This window comes from Eurosta solidaginis, unplaced genomic scaffold, assembly GCF_040869045.1.
Source record: "Eurosta solidaginis isolate ZX-2024a unplaced genomic scaffold, ASM4086904v1 ctg00001511.1, whole genome shotgun sequence".
NCBI classification, from domain to species: Eukaryota; Metazoa; Arthropoda; class Insecta; order Diptera; family Tephritidae; genus Eurosta; species Eurosta solidaginis.
In genome coordinates this window covers 32029-43605 of record NW_027137158.1, presented here as the reverse complement: position 1 = coordinate 43605, position 11577 = coordinate 32029, and the positions used below count along the sequence as shown (strand labels likewise).

The 11577-nt window shown below is 44.1% G+C and overlaps 1 pseudogene; it reads left to right on the top strand.

The window, feature by feature from the left end:
• The first annotated feature begins 5695 nt into the window (after positions 1-5695).
• On the top strand, positions 5696-7727 carry LOC137236252 (protein shuttle craft-like; annotated as a pseudogene).
• Positions 7728-11577: the final 3850 nt, after the last annotated feature.

Genomic DNA, 11577 nt, shown 5'->3' with positions numbered 1-11577 from the left:
AATAACTGGAGAAAGGCAAAGTTAGCTTATGAGGATCTCTTGTACTTTGAAACGGCAGAGAAAAAGGTGTTAGCGCAGGCCAAGCCGAAATACCAGGCGACGTATGCCGCATATGTACGCGGCAGTTCAACTATGGCTGAATTAATAGCAAAGCTAACTAAACGCGATAAGGAAGGAGAAGGGACACCTGATCCAGAACACAGCATGCGACTACCTCCGTGCGATACGGATGTATTCAAAGGTGACTACCTCTCCTGGCCAACGTTCCGTGACATGTTCACGGCAATATACATACGGAATAAGCGCCTCACTCCAGTTGAGAAGTTATTTCACCTCAACCAAAAAACGCAGGGTGAGGCAAGGGATATAGTTAAAAAATGCCCCCTTACAAACGATGGGTTTGACACAGCGTGGAAGAATTTAGGGGAAATATATGAGAATAAACGAATTCTCGTCAATACCCAATTAAAATTATTATTCAATCTTGAAAGCGTAGAAAGTGAGTGTGGCACCGCGATTAAAACACTTCAGCGGGAAATAAATAACTGCATCTCAGCTCTAAAAGCTCATCAAATTGAGATAAGCAATTGGGATGCGATATTCACATATCTATGCTCCACCAAACTACCCGAAAGTACGCTAGCTTTATGGGAACAGACCATAGAGAATAAAACTGAAATATCGAAATGGGAAGATATGGATAAATTTTTATCGAATAGGTTCCAGACCTTGGAAACAGTCTAGGGATTAACAGGTAGCAAAAATACCAAAGCTCCCAAACAACCACCACCCAAACATAATAATGATTCGTCTCAAAAGAAAGTAGGCGCCTACCAAGCAAATGTAGCTAGAAACACTTGCAGATGCTGTAAGAAAAATAACCACAAGCTGTCACAATGCCAAAGCTTCCAACGGCTCTCTGTCGTAGACAGAGTGGCGTTTATAAAAGACAGTAGGGGTGTCTGAATTGCCTCTCGGCGAAACACACAGTATCCAAATGTACGTGCTCTTTTAATTGTAGCATTTGCCATCTCAGGCATCATACACTCCTGCATATTCAACAAAATGCGGGCACGAGTGCAAGACCAACCACAACCCAACAAGCACAGTTAGATCAAAGACCATCTACTTCGGCACAGGCTCAGGCCCAACGTCAGTTTGCCACGGCAAATAATCAACCAACTAACTTCAATTCCTGTTTTGCGAATACAAGCAAAGGGGTTCTATTAGGCACTGCGCAAGTCAATATCTTTTATAACAACGAAAACTTTTCGGCCCGCGCCCTAATAGACTCCGGATCAGAGTGCTCGTCATTTCGGAGCGACTTAAAAGAAGAATAAATCTACCTAGTCAGAAGCTAAATGCACAAGTGTCAGGGATAAACAACACGGTGTCAGCCCAAGTGAAAGAGGCATGCTTCATTCAGTTGCGGTCATCAATAAACCCGAGTGTACGCATACACACTACAGCATTGGTTTTAGCCCAGCTCACCGGCAATCTGCCAACCTGTCAAATTGACCCCATGACACACCAAGTTTTCCCGGACTTGGTGCTAGCAGATCGGAGGTTCTTCGTAAATGAACAAGTAGATCTTATTTTGGGTGGGGATATTTACGCGCAGATAATGCTGGGCGGTATACGGAAAAATGTTTTAGGCACCCTCCTTGCGCAGGAAACAGTATTTGGCTGGATATTAACTGGCCAAACGGAAGCGGCCAGCCCAGCCGGCAGGTCTGTGTCATTTTTTAATGAGGTATCACTGGATAAACAAATAGCGTCATTTTGGGAACTGGAAGACATTCCCAAAAACCATATTTATACCAAAGACGAAAATTACTGCGAGGAGTTGTATCAAAAAACCACCAAAAGAAATGAGGATGGCAAATATATCGTGTCTTTGCCCTTTAAGCAGGATTTTAAAAAGGGTATCTCATTAGGACCGTCGCTAAAGAGCGCGTGCTCACAATTTTTCAGAAATGAAACCCGGTTAGCGAAAAATCCCGAATTGCAGACAGAATATAACCGAGTCGTATCAGAATATGAAACGTTAGCTCATATGGCACGAGTAGAAGAGCATGTTCCGGCAGATACATGCGATACCTATTTTTTACCCCATCACGCAGTCATTAAGGAAGAAAGCACCACCACTAAAGTGAGAGTTGTTTTTAACGCCTCCTGTCCCACTGCTAATGGAATCAGTCTAAATGATGTCCTTCATTCAGGCCCAGTCCTTCAGAGTGATCTAACAATTCTCATACTCCGTTGGAGATTGTTCCGATACGTATTCAACAGTGACATCGAAAAGATGTACCGGCAGATATTGCTAGAGCCCAGGGACACCAGGTATCAACGCATCGTCTTCAGGTCATCCACCAGCGAACCCATCAGCATATACGAATTGAAGACGGTGACCTTCGGAGTAAACTGCGCGCCCTACCTTGCCATAAGGACCCTTCTTCAACTAGCAGAGGACGTCGAGGAAACCTATCCCATCGCATCGGACATCCTACGACAGTTTATGTATGTCGACGACGTTTTAGCGGGCGGACACACCATTGCCACCGCCACGAAGGCAAGGGACGAAATCCAAGCGGCATTACAATCAGCCGGCTTCTCCCTCAGGAAGTGGACTTCCAATTGCGACCAACTACTGGAAGGTATTCCAAGATCGCATTTATTAAACGAATTTTTTTTAAATTTTGAAGATGCTAGCATGGTTAAAGCGTTAGGGATCAGGTGGAATGCCCACTCTGACTATTTCTATTTTTCTGCGAAACCCATCGATGACCAAGTCGTGTTCACAAAGAGAACAATATTATCTGCTATAGCAAAATTATTTGATCCACTAGGTTGGCTAGGGCCATTTATTATTACCTCGAAAATCATTATGCAAGGTATTTGGCTGGAAGGCACGGGCTGGGACGAAGCCGTGTCTCCCGCGATATTAGATAGATGGCATGATTTTTTAGAAAGCTATAGACATATTGAAAGCATTCGTATACCACGTTGGGTACAGTTTTCCCCGGTAGCGAGCAGCGAACTACATGGCTTCTGCGATGCTTCCGAGAAAGCATACGCAGCCGCAATATACCTGAGGGTACAAGTTGATAATCATGTGTTCGTAAATCTGCTCTACGCAAAAACCCGTGTGGCCCCGGTGAAGACTATATCTCTGCCCCGCCTTGAACTATGTGGTGCGGTCCTGCTAGCAGAAATAGTACAGTCAGTCGCGAAAAATCTTAATTTTAACAACCCTACAACCTATCTATGGACGGATTCGACAATCGTCCTTGCATGGATTCGCAAGCCCCCATGCTCGTGGTCCACTTTCGTTGCCCATAGGGTGACAAAAATAATCGACAAAGTAGGGAAGGAAAACTGGCTTCGTGTCGACTCGGCATCAAACCCGGCAGATCTCGCAAGTAGAGGTATACCCGCTGAAGGTCTTATCAACAAAGCCCTGTGGTGGGAGGGCCCTTCTTGGCTTCATGAAGATAGCTCAAATTGGCCTACCCAAGAAACAGAATATACCACCACGTCCGAAGAAAAGAGGGTCCAGGTACACTCGTCAATAATAGATACAGACTCTGATATCCTCACAAGATTTTCTGACCTCTCGAGAGCTTTGAAAGTACTATCCTACGTCTGGAGATTCTTTCAAAGAACTAACCCAAAAACAAGAGCCTCATTTCAGTCGAAGTCTTGCTCAATCTCGTCGAGCGAAATAAAAGCAACTACCCAACGTCTGACTATTATTTATCAAAAGAGGCATTATGGGGAGGAGTATTCAGCTTTAAAATCTAAAAAACTTATAGGAGCAAAGAGCGAGGTACTACCACTGAACCCATTCTTAGATGAAAGGGGGGTTATGAGGGCAGGCGGCCGCCTCGAAGCTTCCGAAGATATCCCGTACAACGAGCGACATCCAGTCATTTTGCGTATAATTGCCAGTTGTCGCGTCTTATTGTAAAGTTTACCCATAGGATCTCACTCCATGGGGAAAACCAACTTATGCTACGCCTCATCCGTACGCAGTATTGGATACCACGGGTCAAGAACATGATAAAATCGACAATCCACAATTGCAAGGAATGCACGATTTACCGAAAACGTGTTCAAACCCAACTAATGGGAATTTTACCCAAGGAGAGGACTACGTACTCACGGGCATTCACAAACACAGGAGTTGATTTTGCGGGACCCTTCGATATAAAGAACTTTCGAAGGCGAGGTTGTAGAGTGTCGAAGGGGTATGTGTGCTTGTTCGTTTGCTTTGCAACGAAAGCGATTCACCTGGAACCCACCTCCGACCTCAGCACCCAATCATTTTTAGCAGCATTTGCGAGGTTCGTATCGCGGAGAGGCTGCCCTAGTAAAATGTTTTCCGACAATGGCAATGACTTAAAGCGGAAATGAGGGAATTCCTACAAAATGCCCGCGATAACACCCTATCCAAGTACTCCCATCAATCCTTATCGTGGCACTTCATTCCCGCATCAGCTCCTCACATGGGGGGACTGTGGGAGGCGGGAGTGAAAAGTTTTAAAAGCCACTTCACAAAAATCGCGTCAAGTAGCAAATTCACCTTTGAGGAGTTTGCGACTTTGCTATGCAGGATCGAAGCCTGCCTCAACTCCCGACCATTGAGCCCTGCGTCAAACAATGCATCTGACCTGGAGCCACTAACCCCAGGTCACTTTCTGGTAGGAGGACATCTCTTATCTCCACCAGAACCTGACGCCAGCGAAAACTCTGCCTCAATCATAAATCGATGGCAAAAGTTAAAATCCCTACATCACTCTTTCTGCAAGAGGTGGAAATCGGAATACCTCTCTGAACTGCAGAAAAGAAACAAGTGGAGATCTCCCAAAACGAACCTAAAAATCGGGGACCTGGTCGTAATAAAGGAGGATAATTTGTCTCCAAACGAATGGAGACTCGGACGGGTGGTCAAATTACACCCAGGACCTGACGATCGCGTCAGAGTGGTCGATATCGTGACGATGAAAGGCCAGATAACTCGACCCTTGGTAAAGCTCATCATCTTACCCTACAATCGCGATGAGGCAGAAGAATCTACGGCATCCAATTTAAAATCCCTTCTATTGTCTTCCTGTTCACGAAAGACCAAACCAATGAGTCTACGTCGTGAGCTACCCAACTTATAAATCTAGTGAAAATTTAACCCATAACAATGCATGTTCAAAAAAAAAAAAAAAAAGAGAAAAACAACTGTCGGCTTTTACGCGCTCCTTCACCTTTCAATGGTGATTTAATACCTGTATTTAAAAAACTATCCATACCAGTGAAATTCTCATATTCATTAAAAACGAAAGGGACATTCAATAAAGCGTCGATTTAGCAATAATAGCATCAAAAGTAAAGCGGCTAGCTTGAATTTAATGTTGGGAAAGTCAAATTCAAATTCTGTAAATAATAAAAGTAGTCTGTTCAATACAAAATCTTCTACAAACACAATAATAAAAACAACAACCGATATTGGGAACAAAACCCGATACTATTGAAGAAATTTTCGAAAATAAACGCCAACATAATGGCACAAATATTACACTTACAAATTCTAATTTGTTTAATCCCAATTCAACTGGTCCTTCATCAACTTCAATCGGTGGTAACATGAACTCACGGTATACTGGCGCCACCAATAAACAGCAACAACTCTCTTCCAATGACAATGGTTCACGTGGCTCATCATCAAATGGGTTTCCACGCAATATTAATGAATATACAGGCACATGTGAAGCGCGATTGCGGCTGCGGAAAAACCACGAAAACTATGCAACGCTGCCTTAAAGAACCCATTGAATGCGATTCAGTATGCGGAAAATTATTGAATTGTGAGCTTCATACATGTCCGGCTAAGTGTCATGAAGGAAAATGCGCACCATGCACAGAAAAAGTGGACCAACAATGTCATTGCGCAAAACAAGAGCGTCAAGTTGCCTGCACACGAGATTTACATGAAAAGCGCACCTACTCATGTGGAAAGCCGTGTGGTAAAGATCTAACTTGCGGTAATCACAAGTGTAGGGACTGTTGCCATCCTGGTGAATGTCGTACATGTCAAGTGAGTCCCGAGGAAGTAACTTCATGCCCATGGGGTAAAATGCCAATCGTCGCTGGTCAAAGAAAATCTTGTTTAGATCCTATACCAGTTTGTGAGGGCGTATACGGTGAGACATTACGTTGCGGCAAGCCCGCACGTCCTCATCATTGTACTAGCAAATGCCACTTAGGGAATTGCCCACCATATAACAAACAAACCGCGGTTAAATGTCGTTGCGGTCATATGGATCAACTAATCAAAAGTCGTCAACTATCAACACGTGCTGATGATGCACGCTGCAAGAAGCGCTGTGTTAAGAAACGTTCATGTGGTAAACACAAATGCAATCAGGAATGTTGCATTGCTATCGATCATATTTGTCCATTACCATGCAATTATACACTGTCCTGCGGTAAACATAAAGGTGACCAACCCTGTCACCGTGGTAATTGTCCGCCATGCTATCGTTCTTTATTCGATGAGTTATATTGTGAATGTGGCGCTGAAGTCATCTATCCGCCAGTACCTTGTGGCACCAAGCGGCCGGCTTGCAAGCGTCCTTGCTCGCGTTCTCATCCCTGTCAGCATCCACCTCAGCACAATTGCCATTCAGCAGCTGACTGTCCACCGTGCATGATGTTCACTACCAAATGGTGTTTTGGTCAACATGAACAGCGTAAGACAATTCCATGCTCGCAGGAGAGTTTCAGTTGTGGTTTGGCATGTGGTAAGGCGTTGTTGTGTGGACGTCATAAATGTATAACGACATGTCATGAGGGTGTTTGCTAGACGGCTGGTGAGATATGCGAGCAAGGTTGCACTAAATCACGTGCTACTTGCGGGCACAAGTGTATGGCCCCATGTCATGATGGAGATTGTCCGGATACACAGTGCAAAGAAATGGTTGAGGTTCAATGTGAATGTGGAAACCGTAAACAGATGCGTGCATGCCATGATTTGGCACGTGAATTTAGTCGCATTGCTACTGCCCAATTAGCCTCTTCAATGGCCGAAATGCAACGTGGAAACTATATGGAATTAAGCGAAATACTTGCTCCCGTTAAAATAAATAAGACAAACAAAACTTTGGATTGTAATGACGAATGTCGTGTACTCGAACGCAATCGCCGCCTTGCTATTGGTCTACAAATTCGTAATCCCGATGTGCCGCAAAAACTACAAACCAAATATTCAGATTTTATACGTAATTTTGCTAAACGTGACCCAACCTTGGTGAAATCCATTCATGATGCTCTAACTACTTTGGTCAAACTTGCTAAGGAGAGCAAACAAAAATCGCGCAGTCACTCGTTTCCCACAATGAATCGTGAGAAACGTCAATTGGTACATGAAATGTGTGAATTGTTTGGCGTCGAATCAGTTGCCTATGAGGCAGAGCCCAATCGTAATGTGGTAGCTACTGCCTATAAAGAAAGATCCTGGTTACCTGCCGCCAGCATCATGGAGGTTATGCAACGGGAATCCGGACAACGTCGCGTACCGGTGCCAAGCAACAATGCCTGGGGCATTAAGAGATAGAAATTTTGTTTTCCTAATATAAAAAAAACTGATGTATAGTGAATGCGAATGCAAACATGCAAGTGTAACGTTGAGAAAATCGTTTGAATGTATGCCGTATTACACTACAACAACAACAACAATATAAACTAACAATTAAACTTACCACAAAAATAGAAGCGTACATACGCATTTACATATATGTCTACTATCGGTTGATTCATCAATTCAAGTCGAATAATTAATTATGTATTCGCCACCTTTTCGACTTCCCTTCGCAACACAATTTTTCCATGCTAGGCCACCACAGAATATACTTATGATCACATAGACGATAAAGCGCTACTACTATATAAACGCACAACTTCTTCCAGAACATTTGTCGTGCCAAATTGCATGAAACTGTACGGAATGCACCGGAATTATTGCTTAGGTTTTCAGTTTTATTTACGAGTAATTCCAATCGTTCTACCCGACCTCGGAGACTGTGTTGTTTGTAATGCACCTAAGATGATACGAATCTCACATATATAATGCATCAAGTCTTCACTATGTGAATAGGTCAACTTGTGATTCAAAGTGACTTACACATTCGGCATATTTAGCCAACACTGTGTTAGCTCACGATGCTACAATTTGCAGGATAGGTATTTTGTGATGTTCCTTCAAAGCGTAGTTTAAACGATGGTAAATGAAAACTCCAACATAAACTTCGCCACTCTATGCACAAATGGGAGCAGAAAATATCGTGGAAAGCATGTTTGCAAATTAAAATAATATAGCGTTGTAATTGTACGTCGTCCGTAATTTTATTTTTCTTGGTAGTTTATCGTTGTCTCGCGACTGAAATTTTAAGTTCAGAATATTACATTTTACTTCATTTTTGGAAATTAAAATGCAACTGCAAATCTTTGCGGACAACCATATCAAATGTGTTGTTTTTGTTAAACGAATTTCATATTAAGTTACCTGGAAAAGAAGAGAAAATTTGATTAATAAAAAGATTACAAACACGAGCTTCCATACTCACCACCGCGTGTAAAATCAATGACATTTTTTCCATTCAGGAAATGAAAAAGTGTAGCAAATGTCAAATTTCTACACTTCATTTCTGACTGTGAATGCATGGCAATGCCGACATTAGGCCTCATGTGCGCTACACGGGCTACACGCCACACATGTCGCGCATTACATATCTCGATCAATCATTCATTCGGTCGAGATTTAAAATACTTAATTCCACGGATCTCAACATTATCGACAATACACGTCGAAAATAATGTTGAATGGTGGAAATGCAACTGCTCAGGCAGTCTTTTACACCTTTTCAGCTAAATTGCGAACCGTCCCGTGTGGTGGCCGGCCACTTTTGGTAAAACAAACACACCACAATTTGTGTTTCTCACACAACATGGCCCAAATCAACACAAAGAGTGTTCCCAGACAGTGAATAAAGGCCAATCTCATTCACCAGCTATCACCCTGTCAAAACGCTCTCGTCATTCCCCGTCAGTTGACTAGTCATTTTACGGTCATAGGTTATATTCATAGTCATATGTACATGGGCGTGGGTAAGTTTGTGAACAAATTTTTTGTAGGGAATGTCCACACAACAATCCAGCAAAGTTTTGCACCTTGGTTGGTGGGAGCCCAGGGGGTTTATAGTAAGCATCACCACCATTTATAGCAAGTTTCTGCAATATAAAACACACTAGGGGACACAAAGATAACTCCAAATTTTGAAAAATTTTATAAGTCAAAGTTTTGAGGTAATCTCGTCACTCAGCCACAACCAGATATGTTCTTTTGAAAAATAATCAATACATACATATATAATATGACTTAATGAGTCTAATTGCAGGCATCATGACCCGCTACGGCCAATTGCGCAAGGTATATGAGAAAAAGGCCAGCTATTTCAAGGTCCCATGCCATTTGTGTTCGGCTAGGCATCCGATCCGTTTATGCCCAGTTTACCGTTCAAAGACGCCTGAGGAGCGGATGCGCGAAGCTCTTCTGGGCAATTATTGTGGCAATTGCCTCTCCATGGCGCATCGCACGGCTGGTTGCACAAGCAACGGGAGATGTCGGCGATGTGGCGAGAAACACCACACCACCCTTCACGTGGATGAGCAAGCCAAAGCCTCACGTGAGCCGTATAAGCCGTGGAGCGTACAGGTAGAGGAGGAAGAACGCGAGAACCTCGAAGGGGCGTTATCACTATACGCCTCCGATATTGAGGCGGAGGAGATGGAACGAGAAACCACGGAGAGGGACATCTATTCTCAACCGGCCAGCATGGTCCAAGAGAGATCGGAACCACTGCCTTTCCGACTCTCCGATAGATCGGGACCACTGCCCTTCCGACTATCAGGGGGATCGGAACCACGGCTCTTCCGACCCCTGCTACAACATGAGCGCCAACAGTCGAAAAGAACCCCTCACCGTCGTCGCCGACAACGACAACGCCCCCAGCTGACCAGCAACAACACAAATCGCCGTCACGAAGCCATCACGACTAGCCTGCCTCGCTCTACGTCGACCGCCGCCGATTCTCGAGGGGTCATTGCCACTCGCCAGCTAAGGACGCCGCTAACGTTCCGCAGTGGACGTACAGGGCTGGACCCCATCGCTGGACCGGTACTGCGGCCCATGATCTCGCTTTCGCCGACCGCTATCGTCAAAATAGAAGCTGGAGGACGACTACATCTGGTGCGAGCATTGATCGATGTTTGTTCGCCGTCAACCGTCATATCGGCCGACTTGGTCCGGGATCTGCGGCTGGACGAAACTCGAGTGGGTAGCCAGACAGGCTGTGTGGTGTGTCTGCGGGGGAAGCACGGCGATAACAAACGCATTGCGACCCATGCCGTCGTCACGCCACATTTCCACCGAGTAGCGCCTAGTCACAGCCTGGATCCAGCCATCGCGGCTATGTATACACACATCTGTCTCGCCGATCCCAAATTCTACGTCGCGTCGCCAGTACGCCTAGTTCTCGGGGCAGACGTATATGCCGACATTATGCTGAATCAAGTTCTGCCAGCGTCATTCGGCCCGCTCTTGGCGCAAAGCACGATATTCGGCTTCGTGCTCTCTGGAGTATCCAGAGCCTAAAGGGTCGCAGATAAATATAAAAAAAAAATGAATTTTGAATTTGCCTTTAAATTCTGAATTTTGTAATAAAGAATATGTTATACTTTGAACTCATGCGTACAGTATCTCCATCCACAAATTTCTCATCTTTCTCCCTCTAGATGTTGTCTACTCTAGCAGCAGGGCAAGGCGACGTTGCGTACCGCAAGGGGGCCGGCATGTTTAGGCCAGCAGGCTAACCCCAAAGGAAAATTAAGGGCCGGCCACCCTAATGCAATTTAATACAAAACCGCTTATTTCTTACGGCCGTTAGCACTTATACTAAAAGAAAAAGTGACGTTTCGTTAAGTTACCCCGCCAAAGGCCTGTAGGCTTTGGGGGTAAACGGAATGCGAGGAAAGGAAACTCTTTCACTTGGATTAAAGCCGCAGCAGGATACGCACGCTCCGATCGTCACCGCCAGAACGCAGATTCCCCGCATATATTAAAAAGGTAAAACTGTAGCAAGTGCATGTTTGCTTTTTAAACTCAAGTTCTAATATTTTTCTATTTCACATTCCTTTGAAATAAAATACTAGTGTAATTTTTAATATTAATCATTGCCTTTTATTTCTAACCCCCCTTAGAGAAACTAATCTGGAAGCCGCCAGCTTACGTTTTCACTTATAAAGCCTAGATTTAATGTTATTAAGTCTGATAAGTTGCCTTGAAAACCAAGGGGGCTTATTCGAACATAGGGTACAGCGAGTAGGAATGCAGGTATCAAAGAAGCCATCAAGCGTACTGTAAAATATAGAGATAGCCGAATTGACATCAGTGCAAGCATAGAGATCCGACCAATCATGGGAAGACAACAGATCATTGAGCATAATGAAATTCGCTTTGTAGAAGCATCT